A 15905-nucleotide genomic window follows, 5' to 3' on the forward strand; every position below is an offset into this window, starting at 1 on the left:
AAGAATTGTGAATTGCTGCAGGATCTAAGCCTTATGTATATATACACTTGTACTGTAGTTTCCTGTTTACTGATTGGAGTCCTCTCTAACTCATCTCCTACATGTGCTAAGCTGTGCAGCAGTGACTTGCAATGCCCTGTATAAACACAATCACCTAGAGTTGTAATTTTTCATATAAAGCTTCCTGTTATTTTAAGTATCTAGTTGAGTGTAGAGCAGCCAGTTTGCCTACTGAGAAGCATTATCCCAAAAGTGCTGTTTTAGATTAATCCTAGACATCTCCCCAGCCCAACTCCAAACCCTGACTGCACTGCCCCTCGCAGATCACAAAAAGAGGACTTAACCATGGATGTGCACTTTACTATAGTCTCTGTAGTCAGCCTGGTGGAAACTAACATCCTGAGACAATTAGCAATTCTCATGTTTACTGACAACTACCTAATTCTTAAGCAGATGCGAGTGATAATTACACTATGTCTTTGGAAGTAAAGCTCTCTCGTACAGACACCGATATCTCAAACAGGTTGTCAGTAACACACACACACTACACCTACTATGAATCAGATACATAACTCACATATGCTGAGGCTCTTAAATACAATATACCCAAACCTCAAAGGCCTCCCATATGCCACCCTCAGCAAACTCCCACACATTCTACAGACACACACCTACATCTCACAATTTCTCAACCTGTAAGCCCTCACAGCAAACTTGACTCAAACCGATACATATTGGTCATTGGAATCTGCACTGTGCAACACCTTTTGGTTAAAATGAGTCACAGTCATTTGCCTATCACAAGCAAGGCTCCACCAGATAACACAAACACTCAGGACACTGAACCACAAATGCCAGCATGACTGTTGCAGTCCATAAGGGTGTTAATGACTTAGGATGCATCTCCCAGGACTATATGGAGAGAGTGAGGTGATACAGCATTCAGATTGCGTGTCCCAGGCAGGTATGAGCTAGCACAGAGAAACATTCTACCTTCTTCAAGGATGATGATATCCCCATATAAACAGATGACAGACCTTAATAAATGGCTAGGTTATGGCATCATTCTAAGGTGGTCAAATATTGGTCAGCTTGGGAGGACATGAATGGCAGACCACTATGCTTTGCCAGAGATTGCCTGCACATATCCCCACTAGGCTTTTGAAAATTGGGCAAAATATTATCCACCCCTATAGTGCCTTGGGCAATGCCGATCTGATAAATCTTACAACATAGTACATTTCTATACAAGATAAAGTTGTTACTGCTCAACGCTAGGAGTGTCAACAAGAACTTCTACTCAATGGAAATGCTCTTCACCCTGAAGGGTGTTGACATTTGTGCAGTTACTGAAACATGGTTTAAAAAGGAAAGTAATGCATTCCATACATTTAGACCAGCTACCACACAAGAAAGGACAAGAGTATCTATTGATCTACATAAAACGTAAGCAAACCTTAAGACTGGTCAAACAATATAACGTGCTTGAGTTTCTCCATGTCAAACCTTGAGTAAAGTCCAACACCATATCCTAGCCAGCTATACATCTTCTATGACCTAGGATAACCATATCACAATTTTAAAGTACTGGAGTCACTCACAATTCAGCCCAACACCATACTCATGGGTTATTTCAACTATCCCACCATAAACTGGGATACATAAACAGTCACTGACACGCAGGCTCAAAGATACCTGGATTTTTATAATGCAAACACCATGCAACAGCTAGTCTACTCACCTACTAGCAGTACAAATATTCTGCATCTGCTCCTCAAAAATATGTCAGAACACTGCACTCCTCCATGTGTAATGTACTTAATGGCCTGATCAGATCACAAAGCCATCAACCTTGAAATAAATATAAAGGCTGAAGTCCCAGCACACCCCAGAATCTTTAAGAACGTTTCCAAGGCTAGCTACCTCTTAAGTGATGACATAGCTAAATTCTAAACCCCCCAACCTCAGAGGACTATGTGGAGGTATTTATGCAAACCCTGTACAAGCATGTATACAACTGCAAAGAAACAGTAGCATCAAACCAAAATAAACTTAGGACAAACTCCAAAAACAAGCCCCCTTAGTGCCCCTGCCAATATACACAGGTTATACAACAAATAAATAAATAAATAAATAAAATTCTGTCCAAAATAGGAAGGACTATGCCCAACAGGTAAAAAAAACTCTCCGTCTCAACAAGCAACTCAGGGGACTTTATTCAAATCCACCAAAGCCAGATCTGAAGCAAAAACAGCTTCCCAGCCTAAGGATAATCACAAGGCATTTTTAAGGTTGTGTACATAATTGAAAAGGAACAGCCAATAGTAAATGGGACTTCCTACACTAAACCAGAGGGTGCAGCAAAAATGCTGGCTGAAAGTTTTAGCTCCAATTTCACCTACCACCACCAGTTCACCTCCAAGGAAAAACCCTCTACCATTTCTCCCTCAACTATCACCAAGAACAACAAGTCCTCAGTGCACTCTCTAGATGTAAAAACACTGCACCAGTGGGTTCTGACAATATCTCAGGATGCCTACTAAATAACTTGAAACAGGACTGTCAGCTAGAACCTCTGTTCAACCACAGTCTCCAGACAGGCTTTGCCCCTAGGGAATGCAGAAAGTACAGTGTACACTTATCATAAATGTAGATGTTTGAGTGTATTCACTTTGCAATCATTACATTTGGGTTATCTGCCTGCAGGTAGCCCTCAGCCAGCCTGAATACCAGAATCCTTGATTCCTGTGTCGGATGCTCTCTTCTTCCATGATGCCAGGGGTATAAAACAAGCAGCAGACACCATTACATCAGTTATTCTTGCCCCAGATGTCAGGTGCCCCCATAATGGGAAACAATTATATGTTATGTTACACCTCCAACAAAAAACAAATACACCAGAAAGCTCAAATACACCAAAGAAGAAAGGTAGAGCCAAGAGAAGTCAGGGGGCTGGAGAGATGGTAACCAGGACTGCAGTGAATACACATCTACATTTATGGTAAGTGTACACAACTGTACTATGTTCCTAGTGTTTCATTGTTACAGTCATTACATTTGGGTTGATTCCCAAAGCTAAGGAAGGGAGGAGGAAGTTAGAGAGCATTAGGGCCAGCTATTAAGCCCTGTAAAATTGCAGTGGCAAAAACAGCTCTGGATTTAGGAAAAATAGGCATATGGTAATGCTTGGTGAAGGTATGTACAGAGCTCCAGGTAGCAGCTTCTAGGATGTCCCTGGTAGGGACTCCTCTAAGAAAGGCTGTAAAGGTAGATGCAGCCCTGGTGGAATGTGGTCTAATCCCCTGTGGGGTAGGTTTTCCATGGTGCTTACAGCAAAAATGAATGCAGTGGGCTATCTATTTAGAAATGGTTTGCTTTGAAATGGCCCCTCTGCCCCTGCAGCAAAGCCAACTAGCAGCTATTCAGATTTTCTGAGAGGCTTAGCCCTGTCCAAATAAAATCTAAGTTGTCTGTGCACGTCCAAAGAATGCAGTATTCTTTCTCCTTTGTTTTGTGGATTTGGGAAAAAAGGTGGGCAAATGAATGGACTGATTTAGGGCCACATGACACCACCTTGGGCATAAAGGAAGGATTGGGTCTTGAGGGGAACCTTGTCTGCATAGAAGATAATGAAGGGCTCCCACTGCCATGAGGGCCTGTAATTCAGACACTCTTCTTGCTGAAGTGATGGCCAGAAGGAAGGCTGTTTTCCAAGAAAGGAATTTCAACTCTGCAGTTGCAGCTGGTTCAAATGGTGGGAGAGTGAGCTTCTCCAATACAAAGTTAAGGTCCCAGGCTGGAGTAGGGGCTCGCCTGGGGGGGGGGGGTCTTAAATTTTTAGCCCCTCTGAGGAATTGCTTTAACAGGGGTGAGAGAAGAGGGGTGGTTCAGTATTATAATGTGCTGAAATGGCAGAGGCATGAATTTTAATTGATGAGAAGGATAAACCCTTGTGAAGCATTTCTGTTAGGTACTGAAGAATATGAGGTAAGCTGGGCACCATAGTGCCCATCCCCCGAGTCTGGCTCCAGGAACAGTATCTTTTCCATTCTTCAGCATAGGATTTAACTAGTACTAGGTCTCCTTGCTTCCAGAATGACATCTAGCACATGCTTACTGAGGGGTGCTATTGGAGAGCTCAAGGAATTAGCCAGGCTGCAAGGTTCAGGGTTTGAAGCAGAGTGTGCAGAATTTGGCCCTCCTGCTGGGACAGCAGGGAAGGTGTCTGAGGTAGGTGCCATGGATCCAGCAGTATCATCCTGCGCAAGAGGGGATACCAGTGCGGGCAAGGTCAGTCAGGTGCAATCATTATTGTCCTTGGTTTGTCCTGTTTGATCTCAACAGAAACTTCGAGAGGAGAGGCAAAGGGGGAAGGCATAAACCAAGAGGCTTTCCCAGATAAAGGACAGGACATCCACTTTCCAAGCTTGACTGTGGAAAGTCCTTGTGCAGAATTTGTCCAATTGGTAGTTCTATGGGGAGGCAAACAGGTCTATCTCTGGAGTCCCCCATTTGTTCAAGAGGTTGAATATTTTTGGTTCCAGTATCCATTCGGGTGGGTGCATGAGATTTCTGCTTAGGTCATCTGCCAGTGAATTTAGGTTGTAAGTGCACTTGGTAGCTCAAGGCTGTGTTCCACAGAGCCATGGCTAGTCTGCAGAGAGGGTACGAGTGGGTTCTCCCCCCGCTTGTTTATGTACCACATAACTGTGATGTTGTCTGTCTTATCAATAATTGTCCTGAAAGGATGTGGTCTTTGAAGGCTGTCAGGGAATTCTGTACAGCTAACATTTCTTTTTGGTTGATATGCAGGTGCATCTGACTCTGGTTCCATTTGCCATGAATGCACCGCCCTGCCAAGTGAGTCCCCCATGCATAGTCTGATGAGTCTGTAGTCAGGGTTTGGGCAACAGGGGGTAGACTGAAAGAGCCCCTTGTTGAGGTGGCAGGCCAACCTTCTTTATACAAGGAATGACAGGAATCACTGATTCCAGGTCCTGAGAATGTTGACACCATAGACTTTTTAGATACCATTGCAGTTTCCTCATATGCAGTGTTGCATATGGAATTAGTAGAATGCAAGAGGTCATGAACCCCAGGGCTTGCCGGATTTTCCTTGCAGATAGCTGGGTCTTTGTGGCCAGTAGTTTGAAGTAGGCTGTCAAACTTGTTTCTCTGGCGTGAGGTAAGTCATCTGGGAAGTTGTGTTCAAGCTTGCTCCCAGGAATACAATTTGTTGGCAGGGTACCAGATGAGATTTCTTTTCATTTATGGTGTACCCCAGCGAGGTTAGAAGTTACTTTACAAATGCCAGATGATTTAATAGCATGTCCTGGCTTTCTGCCTGAATCAGAAATAGTCTAGGTATGGGTATATTTGAATATTTCTCTGCCTGTAAAATGCAATGGCTGGAGCTAGGCACTTTGGCTTATCTACTGCGCCCAGGGTATTCACAAAGGGAAGTGCAGAGAACTGATAGTGCAGGAAGCCTGCTCTGAAGCATAGGTATTTCCTGCAGGATTCCCTTATTGGATGCACAGGTAAGCTTCCTTTAAGTCTAAGGTTGCCAACCAGGCATCTTTGCCTAGCATAGGATGCAGCTGTTGAAGTGTTAGCATTTTGAATTTTGGAATTACCAAAAAGGTGTTTAGAATAGAGAGGTCCAGGATAGGATGCCAGGAGCCGTCTTTTCTGGGTACCAGGAAAAGTCTTGAGGAAAAACTTTGTCCCCTTTCTTCTGCTGGGACAGGTTGAATAGCCCTGACACTTAGAAGCGAGAGAACCTGCTGTTGAGCCTCTGCCCACTGATTTAGGTGTAGGTCTGGCCAACCGTATGGGGTTGGTAAGGTGTGGAAGTGGAATCTGTATCCTTGGAAAACTATATTTAAAACCCACTTGTCCTGGGTAATGAGTTCTCAGTTTTTTTGCATGCAGGGCGATCTATCCCCCTAAGGGAGCAGGCAGTTAAGTAGGGCTTAGAAGGGTTAAGGTCAAGTCATTGTGACATTTTTCCATAGGGGGGTGTCTTACTACTTCCAGATTTGGAAGTGGGAGCCCCCCACTGCTTAGACCTGTGTATACTTGAGACTGTAGCCTAGGTGGTCTGCTGTTCCTGAGTTTGGACTGACGGCCTGGAAGAGACTAGAAAGGGCCAATGCCTGCTAAATCTGGGAGGCTGTACTTGCAGGAAATCTTTAACAGTTTGCATAGATTTAGCTTTTTCCTCCATCTTTTTAAGGACTTCTGCTTTGGTGTCAAACAGGCAGTCTTGTTTTAAGGAAGCATCCAGTAATTTAGCTTTAACATGATCTGGCAAGTTTTGCTCCTTAAGCCAAACATGCTTTCTAAGTATAGACCCAGTGACAGCAGCACTGTAAGATGCTTCTAAAGAGTCAAAACCACATTGCAAAGTATGTTTACCAACTTGTTCAGCAGAATGCATTAAATTTTGTAATTCTTTATGTTCAGCACAGTCAGGAATCAACATAATTTTCTGTTTAAGTAGTCCCATAATATGCTGATGACACTAAAATATGAAACTGGCAGTTTAAGGCCCTAATGGCCAAAGAAGCAGAAGTGTATACACCTTCTTACCCCATCTGTCCAAGGCCCTGGAATCTCCATCAGAGGGGGTAGGGTTTTTGGCAGTAGTAGCCTTAATGCCTTTTGGTCTTTGGGAAATTGTCTCTGGACCTGCAGTAGGATTATTGAAGAGGAACTTGAGAGAGTCAGGTAGTCTGTAATACTTACCAGGTTTTCTGCGAGCTGGAGGTAAAGTGTCTGGGGCCAGGCTAGATTCCAAGAAGGCATCATCTACAATGTCCAGAACAGGAGGGATAGCTAAAGGCCTGTGTTGAGGGAGGAGTAAGAATTTCCTAAGCCTCTTTTTGGAGTCAGAGTAATCCTGGCTTTCCCAGCAGAAATGCTCCCTAAGAGTGTGCAAGGTTTCACCAAAAGAAAAATCTTCTGGAGGGAAGCAGACTGAATGGAATCCTCTGCATCAGAATCCTCATAGGTAGATAAGAGCAAATCCTGGTAATCAGAAGAAACAGAAATTTCAGAATCCTGATCAAAAGAATCAGAAGGAAAATCAGGTATAGGTCACTTAGAGGGGGAAGGCTGGCTTCCCCTTATTAAAGTAATAAGGTCTTCAGCCATTCTAATAATTTGTTTTTTAGGCATATGGGCCTGACCATGTGGTTTGGACATCTGTTTTCTAGGCGTGGGTCGAGTTTTAGGCCTTGAAGAAAGATGGCGTTGGTTTAAAATACAAGTCTGTAGGCCTGAATACACCCTCAGACGCTGGTGCCTGCATAGTGGCTCCAGACACATCTAAGGTAGAAACATCCGCAGGTTCCATAGGTCAAAGAAGCATCTCGTGGCATACCGGACTCCGAATGGGTTTCAGTAGAGGCCTGTGAATCTAAAGTAGCGGGTATCAGGGGCTGTGAAAGCACCTCACAGAGTACCGGCGAACTGCCGACTAGCTTAATGGAAGCGTAGTCGGCAGATTTGGACCTATGTGGTCTGTCTGTCTATCTTAAAATTTTTTTGGAATATCGGTAATCAGATGGCTTACCAAAGCCATTTCTGGATAGTTAAACAGAGTACCAAAATAATCTGCTGCAAAAATGGACCGACGATGAATAGTTCAGGGGTTGAATAAGGCACAAAACTGACAGCGATGCACGTCGTGGTCTGGACCTAAGCAAGGAATGCAGCGCGAATGAAAATCTTTATGAGGTATTTGCTTTCGACAGGTAAGACAATTTTTACTGATATTGGTTTAAGAACAAGAAAAGGGATCCCCAACAGGGTACTTAGCTTTTTTGAAGACTTCGGTTTTGAAACTCGAATACGAAAATTTCAGGAGTCGGCCGACCGGCACTTGCAGACGGTTTCTACTTCGGGCACCGCACAGCAAGAAAGACTGATGTAATGACATTGGCTGCATGCTTTATACCTCTGATGACCTGATGCCAAGGAAGAAGAGGCAGCATCCGATGCAGGAATCCAAGACTCTGGTATTCAGGCTGGCTGAGGGCTACCTGCAGGCAGATAACCCAAATGTAATGACTGCAACAGTGAAACACGAAGAACATCTGCAAAGGCAATCCTTCTACACAAAGGTAGATCATCAACAGACCCAGGCAAAGCCATGGAAAGAATTATCATGGATCTGATAGACATAATAAATCTTCAGACACTATCATCACAGTTTGGTTTTGTCAAAGGCAGGTCATGCCTACTGAACTTGGCCTTCTTTGAGAAGGTCATTACAGCCATGGATAAGGGTAAAATGGTACATGCTGCCTATCCTAACCTGGAGAAGACATCTGACAATACCTCACACAGATATTATAGACAAACTCAAGTTTAGGCATAAATTCCCTATTGTCATCTGATGGAAAGCCGGATAAGACACATGAAGTTAGGATGGGGGAATCCACCTCCACCAAATGGCCTGCTACAAGTGGTATTCCACAGGGCTTGGTACTGGGATCTCTTTTGTCTAGAAGGCCTTTGTCTGACCAAATTAGCAGACTGCAATTTGGGTGCACTCACATAAAAATTCCTCCAGGAGGGTCTGACCCAGATGGTAAAAACTTTTAGTTATGTACTTACCATAACTTTAGATGTTTGGGATCCATCTCGCCTACATTCTGTACTGATGGGCTCGGAGCCGATCCCTCGGCTCCGACTCGGCACGCTATGCTATAGAGTGAAGCCTCTTATTGGCGGAGATATTTTCTATCCCAGGATGCACCACCACTAATCCCCCCAGATCTTGTTTGTCCGCATTCATGCACACATACATAACTTGTTTATATAACATTGCCAGATGTTTCAAGATGAAACAACAGGATTCGGACCTTCTGATCTCTTCTGATCTTCAAGGAAGGGAGAAGGAGGGTGGGTTATTGGGAATGTAGGCGAGATGGATCCCAAACATCTAAAGTTATGGTAAGTACATAACTAAAAGATGTTATGTGATCCTATCTCGCCTACATTCTGTACTGATGGGACAGCGTCCCTAGCACCTAAATCCTGGGTGGCTCACTGGAAAACACTCCTGAGCACTCTGGAACCAAATGAAGCTCGCCCCCGAGATGCCACATCCAATTTGTAGTGAGAAATGAAAGTGTGCGGGGAAGACCACGTAGCCGCAGCACAAATGTCACTAATGGCAAGCTTAGAATGGAATGCTATTGAAGTAGCCATAGCTCTTGTAGAGTGAGCTTTGACAGAGGTCGTAAGCTCTTTATTAGAAGAGGAATAAGCTTGAGTAATACAGTCCCTGATCCATTTGGCAATAGTGACTTTTGTGACGGCTTTGCCCAATTTATTATCCGAAAAGGATACAAACAATTGATCTGTTTTCCTTGTTTGTTTGGTCCTATCTAAATAAAAGCATAATTGCCTGTGGACATCTAATGTGTGGAATATGTATTCCGCTTTGTTTGAGTACTTTGGAAAGAAAACTGGAAGTTCTAATGACTGTTGTAGGCAAAAACTGGAACAAACCTTAGGGACAAAGGATGGATTTGGCCTGAGAGATACTCTATCTTTGTGAAAAACCAGGTACGTAGGTTTTACAGACAAAGCTTGAAGCTCTGAAACCCTTCTGGCAGAAGTAATCGCAACCAGAAAGGCAGTTTTCCACGATAGAAATTTCAAATCACATGTTGCTGCCGGTTCGAAGGGGGAGGAGGTTAAGGCACGTAACACCACATTGAGATCCCATGGAGGAGCAGGATGAGAAATCGGAGGTCGTAAAAGCGCAGCACCTTTCATGAAGGTCTTACACAATCTGTTGCTCATTAAAGGTGGGTTTATAGATTCGTGAAAATTGGAAATAGCTGCCAATTGAACCTTGATGGTAGAGACTGAAGAACCTTGATTGAATAGGGAAGTTAGAAATTTCAGAACTTCTGATACGGGAATAGTGATGGGATCCAGACCCCGGAGTTGAGCCCAAATAGCAAATCTCTTCCATTTGCTAGAATACAATTTCTTAGTGGCAGACTTGTGGGCTGAAGATAAGATGTGTACAACTTCCGGGTCTAAGGTATGATTCCTGACTATAGTCGGAAGAGGAGGAGCCAAGCTGTTAATTTCAAGGTGTGGAGGGACTGGTGGAGTAGTCCCGACTGATGAACTAATAGGTCTGGGATCTGATCCAGGAACCATGGACCGTCCAGTGCATATTTCCGAAGATAGGGGAACCATACCTGACGAGGCCAGTAAGGAGCAACTAAGATCATTTTGCTCCCCAAGTGAGATGCCTTTTGGATCACTCTGGGAAGGAGGGGAACTGGGGGAAAAGCATATAGAAAGCCGGTGGGCCAAGGATGGGCTAGTGCGTCCATAGGGCTCTCCCCCGGAGCGAGGGAGAAGAACTTTTTGCACTTCGCATTCAGCGGGGTTGCGAAGAGGTCGCAACAAGGAATTCCCCATTTGCTGAAAATCTGATTTGCAACCGTAATGTTCAGAGACCACTCGTGTGGAGAGAGGATAGTTCTGCTCAGTCTGTCGGCTATCACATTGGACTTGCCAGGGATATGAGTTGCCACTAGAAATCGTTTGGTCGACACTGCCCATTCCCAAACTCTCATGGCCTCTCTGCAAAGGGGGTAGGATCTGGTCCCTCCCTGCTTGTTCAGGTACCAGACTACTGACATGTTGTCGGAGTGAACGGCAATTACGCCCCGAGGGAGGTAATCGTGAAGGGCTTGTGGGGACAGAAACACCTCCCTCATTTCTAAGATGTTGATATGAAGTAGGGTGTCTTCCAAATGCCATTTGCCTTGGACTGACCTGCCCAGGGAATGCCCCCCCACCCCATCTGGGAGGCGTCCGTAGTCAAAGTGGCCACAGGAGGAGGTGGAACAAAGGGTCGTCCCTGATTCAGATTGGAGGGCACCAGGTTTGCAGGTTTCCGTGATCCATATGAGGTGACAGAGGGAGATCCTGAAAGGACCACTGTGTTGAAAGAAGCCACTGGAGAATTCTCATGTGCAACCTTGCTAGGGGAACTAGAAGAACAGTGGCGGACATAGATCCCAATAGCTGCAGGACCATTCTGGCTGGGGCTTTGGATCTGGGAAGTAAGGCTCGAACTTGAGCCTGTATGGTTTGTATCCTTTCTGTAGGTAGATAGACCCGCATTCGGTTTGAGTCTATCTCTACTCCGATGAATCTTATGCGTTGAGATGGCAGCAACACAGACTTTGGCCAATTGAAGGTGATTCCAAGGGAAGTGCCCAGTGATATTGTGGCTTGTAGGCTCCGCAATAGTAGATGCTTGGAGGTGGCAGTTAGGAGCCAGTTGTCTAGATACGGAAACACCTGGAATCCTAGACTTCTCAGGTGAGCAGTCACGACCGCCAAACATTTGGTGAACACCCTGGAGGCTGTGGTGAGACCAAAGGTCAGCACGCGGAACTGAAAATGACTGTCTCCTAGGCTGAAGCGCAGATGTCTCCTGGATGCTTGATGTACCATGATATGGTAATAAGCGTCCTTGAGATCTATGGAGCACATCCAGACACCTTTCTCCAGCAGTGGGAGAATGGATTGTAGGGTGACCATTCGGAACTTGGACTTTTTGACTGAACGATTTAGAATGCTGAGTTCCAAAATGGGCCTCAAGTCGCCGGTCTTTTTTGGCACCAAAAAGAATCTTGAGTAAGTCCCTAATCCGATCTTGTCTGCGGGGACCAGTTGGATGACTCCTTTTTGAAGCAGCTTTGAAACTTCTAAGGCTGCAATTTCCCGTTGACTGGGTGGCGGGTCCGGGATTTTTTTGGACTGAGGTGGGGAGTGAGAAAAGGGGATGGCGTAACCTCCGGCAATAATTCGAAGCACCCATCGGTCCTGAGTGATACCTTCCCAGGCTTTTAGGTGCCTCGAAAAACGACCCCCGACTGGCTCCGGAGCTGCACAGTCGGGCAATCCCTCAGGGACTGTGAAAGGCTGAAGAGCCACGAAAGGACTCGCGGTCTCCAGTGTTGCAGGGGCCTCTGCCGCCTCTGGGACGGCGTCTTCCAGAAGAATTTCCCCCTCCTCTGCCTCTAGAAGGGGGGGGGGTCGTCCTGCTGTGAGGGATAAGACTTCTGAGATCTACGGAACCACATTTTCCCTCCTCTTTTAGCCTTGGGGTAAGGCCGAAAGGGAGTGGTAAATCGTGCCCCTACAGCAGTCAAAGTCTTACCTTCTTGCTCGCAGAGGGTCAATGTGTCCTTTACCTTGGGTCCAAACAAAGAGGACCCATCAAAGGGGGCGTCGGCAAAGGAAGACTTGAAGGCTTCCGCAAAATGACACAGGCGGAGCCAGGCTTGCCTCCCTAGAGCAATACCTGTACCGCGCTCTACCGCCTTCGGCCGCATAAGAAATGAGCCTCATGGACGAGTTTGATATGGATGACAGCGTAGCCAACTGAGAGCCAACCGTCTGGGCCAGCTGCTCAGGTAGGTTACCCAAGAGGGTATCTGAAAGCTCCTTGATCAGATCCCTCTGAAACCTGGTGAAGTGCGTTAAATAGTTCAGGGACCTTAAAGTAAAGGCCGCTGAACTTAGGGTGCGCTTACCGTACGGATCCATGCTCCTAGACTCCTTATTAGGAGGATGGACGGACGTCGAAGCCTCTGCTACATCTTGCTGGGTAGCAGATGCCACCACCAAGGCATCTACAGCCACACCTTTCGTCAAAAACTCCTTTTCTGGGGGTGCTGACAGGAACTTATTTGGGCGAGCAGGCACCGATTCCACAGAGTCTGGGTGTTCCCACGCCCTTCGACAGATCAAATCTAGGAGCTCGAAGGGCGGAGACACCCAAGAGGTGGAGGGCTGAGCCCCAAAGGCCTTAAGGAACACCGACTCATCAGCAGAAGGGGGTTTGGATTGCCAGCCGCCTCATTGTTTGAGGGCTTCCAGGATGTCTGCAAAGGAGACATCATCTGAGGATGACTTAGGGGACCCCTCTGCATCATCAAGATCAGTGTCTGATGTGAAAGACTCATCGGGGGAGTCAACGTGCTTCCTCTTGCACGATCTTTTCCTTGGGGGTTCCTCTGAAGAAGCTTCAGAGGGACCTCCAGGAGGGGGGGAACCCCCAGTGGGGGTGACCTCAGGCCCTGGGGCTCCGCTGTCTAAGGACAGGGGGACTGCCAAAGACCCAGTCTCCGTATGCAGGGAAGGTGCTGGAGAGACCGTGGAGGTAGCCAAAGAGGATTTGGCTAAAGCACTCCTCATGGCTCTGAAGGCCGGACCACCAGAATCCTGGGAAGGTCCCACCTCCGTGGCCACAACAGTAGACGGTACCCCCGCAGCCGACGCACCGAGAGGAAGGCTTGGGACCGAAAACATCAGTCCCGAAGCGTCCCCCCCGGGGCCGACAGAGGAGGTCCGCGTACCGAACTCCGACTCGAGAGCCGGGGTTGGAGTAAGGGTCGGGCCCGACCCGAAAACCTCCATCGGCTCCACCAGCACTGGCTCCAACGGTGCCGAGGCTGTTGGAGGAGGAACCATAACTACAGGGTGGACCATCGGCTCCGAAGCCGAATGGGCTGGAGCCGAAACTAACTTTTGGAACACAGGAGACTGGAAAAGTCTTAGGAGCACCCTCCGAAGTCCGTGGAGCCGATGGAGAAGCCTGCCTAGGTTTCTTAGCAGTCGGTTCCGACGGACTGGTTGGAGCCGACGCTTTTTTCTTCTTGGTAGGAGAGGAAGAGGAAGATAAGGCCTCCTCAAAGGAGGGTTTAATCAGCCCTTTCAATATTAATTTATTCTTCCTCTCTTGGAGGACTCTAGATGAAAAGGCGTGACACACGCTACAGGACTCCTGTAGGTGCTTGGCTCCTAAACAATATACGCACGAGGAGTGGTCATCGGTTATAGACATTTTATAACCGCACCTCGTGCACTTTTTAAACCCAGAGGGTCTATGTTCTTTTGACATACTGACTATCAACAGACACTAAAAAAACAAGTTAAAGTAGCACTATCTATTCAGTAATGAAGATTTTACCACAATACAAAAATTTTAACCTTTTTTTTTTTTTTTTTTTTTTTTTTTTTTTTTAAACGAGACAATACACTACAATATCAGGAAGAAAAAAAATACTGAAAAGGATGGCCAAGACCCTCTAACTTAAACAGGTACTTGACCTCCTTGAAAAATAAAAGACACTAGTTGAAGAATAGGGGAAGGCCCCTCTAACTTAAACGGGCAACCTTTCCCTTAATCAAACACAATTTTCCACAACAAATGCACCAAAACACACTCGTACAACAACAATAGCTGTTAAAACAGCTTTTTGGGTAAGAATAACAAAATTTCTGACAGGAAACTTTGAAGAAAACAGTACTTAGCTCAGCCAAGTTTGAGACCACGTCCTAGCTTGTAAGCGGCAAACGAGATCTGGGGGATTAGTGGTGGTGCATCCTGGGATAGAAAATAGCTCAGCCAATAAGAGGCTTCGCTCTATAGCATAGCGTGCCGAGTCGGAGCTGAGGGATCGGCTCCGAGCCCATCAGTACAGAATGTAGGCGAGATAGGATCACATAACATCTCTGTACCCATGAACTACCACATAGGCGGCAGTCTACTTAACGCCGAATGTGTGATGAGACCTTGGGACCCAGGTGGACAGTAGTCTCTCCTTTGATAATCACATCACCACAGTAGTCAGGCAATCCTTTTTAAGTGGCACACCATCACAAAAGGGTTCTCATCCAGGAAAAACAAGAGGTCACTGTTCCCCTCTACTCGACACTCAGACCCATTATAGAGTACAACACCCCTTTTGGAATGTACCTCAAGACATCTGCAGCAGCTGGAAAGGCTACAGATGTACCTCACAAAGAGGATTACTGGCCTCAGGTGCCCTACACTGACCATCTCAAAAAACTTCAGCTTTACTCCGCAGCATATTGCCTACTCAGAGGTGATCTCTGCCTAACAATATGAAGCTATGTCAAACCCAGAGCTGTTGGTCATGCTGAACCTTAAGAAATCCCAATCCCTCTGGGCTACACCCTCTAGGGACCGAAACCTTGTCACCACAATAAACCGGACATGCTCTGGAACAAGCTATCCATCTACATCTAGCAAAGTTCCTCATTAGCACTCTTCAAGAAAAATCCTGATGAGTGGATGGGAAACAGGAAATACACCCCGGGGATCACTTCTGTGGCTCTGCTCGACAGGGGCACAGGAAAATAACTTTCTTGGGTGGCTTAAGTCAGGAAACCTTGGTGGCTAGGCTTACTTAGGCCCTTGGGCCAATAGCCTAGTACCTACCTAAGAATAACTGGTGCCAGAACTACGACCTAAAACTCGATGCAAAACAAAAGGCATAATTATACGCTTTGGGAAGACGACCTCCTATGCAAATTACAACACTGATAACACACCTCTAAGAGCCGACCCACTGGTAACAGACTTGGAAACATAGGCTGAGAGCAACTTGAACTTTGGACACCATGTGTATATGGAAGCGAGAAAATCCTTCTATGTAGCTCAACTTATAAGTAAGGGCATGGCATCCATATCTAAAAAGATCATAGTCCCACTATATTCAGTGCTCATTAGACCAATAAGGGAGTGCAATGCACCCTTCAACATGTTTCTGATCAAGTATTTGCAACAGCTGGAGCAGCAGAGGTTCCTCATTAAAAGAATAATGGGTGTAAATATACCCGATGAGAACGGTCTCAAAACCTTGTCCCTGTACTAGTTCTCCTGCAGACTACTGAGGGGTGATGATCTATGCTCAACCTACAAGGCATTCTCTGATCCATCCCTGTTTTGAGAATGTGTAGCAGATCCATCAAGCAGCACTAGAATTACCCATTCTAATGATCTAAACCTCATCTGTGTCATAAAACATGTTGGAGAGACA

The sequence above is a fragment of the Protopterus annectens genome, chromosome 1.part1 (genome assembly GCF_019279795.1).
Source record: "Protopterus annectens isolate FY-2018-M chromosome 1.part1, PAN1.0, whole genome shotgun sequence".
NCBI lineage: Eukaryota > Metazoa > Chordata > Ceratodontiformes > Protopteridae > Protopterus > Protopterus annectens.